Consider the following 1,396-nt stretch of genomic DNA (forward strand, 5'->3'; position numbering starts at 1 on the left):
CCCAGGGGCTGGGACTTAATAGTAGCCACATCGTTATCTATTTAATTAGCACGTAAATAAAACGAAAAAATTTCAAAGACCCTAAAAAAAATCAGAAGTGTCCGACCCCACAGTGGTAACGTATCTTACTGCTGCGGCAGGCAGCCGGGTTCAATTCCCGGGTGCGGTGTGAAAATCTTTTAATTAAAATAAAATCTCTAACTGAGCTCAGCTACCACTAGTGGTGGGTTGAGGTACTATCGAGTTCCATTTAAGCTAAAATCTGACGATATCGAAAGCGACAACCCCGGCCACTACTACTACAGCTCGGGTCAAACTAAGAGCCTATCGTATACTACGATGTGGCTACAAATTGCATAATGGGTTCACTGGAAAATGTGTAGACCTTTAAAACTATCCGTAAATTTGTGTCAACGTGAAATTATTCGTATTAATACAACCTTTTATTGATAAAGAGTACGGAACCGATTATGAAGGATTTTCACTCGTTTCAAGTTTACTTTTAGTTTTGGTTAGCTTTTAGTCCACACTATTGAGACTCCCATCTCAAGAACGTGAAACATTTTACTTGTCTCCATCGGTTTTTTCTTCAAAATTTTTCTGTTTGATATTGATAAATTTTTACATATTGCTACAGAATTTTGGGTTGCTAACACCAATTTTTTGGTACGGTTTACGGATTATTTTGGGGGGGCTAAGTTTGGAATTTGGGGGGGCTATAGCCCCCCCAAAAAAGGCCTAGCGACGCCACTGTTGCTTTCTCAAAAGATTTGACAAATTCCAAGTTGCTGGGTGGAAATTATGTTTCGCGAGCCATCAGAGTTTCGCCGTAGTTGACTGTTTTATTGGCGTAGGTATACTGGGCCTGTTCACTCCCTTAAAATAGGTCTTGTGTTAATTCGCGGTTACGCGATACCGTCGTCTGCTATTGCGTATGCTAGAACTTCCTCGATTTGTGTTTGTAGTCAGGACAGAGTAGCTGGTAATGTTTTAAAAGGTATTTGAAGGTATAATATGGATTTAAGTAAGGTTATCGAAGCAATAGAAGAGCACATAAAACTAGATACGTTTAAAACAAATCTCGGTGATTTAGCTATAGCGTGAGCAGCTTGCGTCGTGATGCGCGTGATCGAGTGGGCTATGGTTAAAGGAGCATAAATGTCTGAACTACTTTCAGTCGGGAGTTTGCAAGTCCATCAGTCACTAGTAGACTAAATAGTTATTGACGAAACTTTGATGTCCGCGTTTTTAAACACAGGCTCTATGGCCATTGTCATACTTTCCCTCTCATCCACATTTGGTTTCACTCATTGGTGTATTTGATTGATTTTCCTACTTTTTGTGTTATGTTATTTATGGAAGAATCAAATATAGATAACGTATTATGGTAATTTGG

Source organism: Phalangium opilio, unplaced genomic scaffold (assembly GCF_054372755.1).
Source record: "Phalangium opilio isolate 3A_F unplaced genomic scaffold, DU_Popi_V2 ptg000329l_1, whole genome shotgun sequence".
In the NCBI taxonomy this organism is placed as follows: Eukaryota; Metazoa; Arthropoda; class Arachnida; order Opiliones; family Phalangiidae; genus Phalangium; species Phalangium opilio.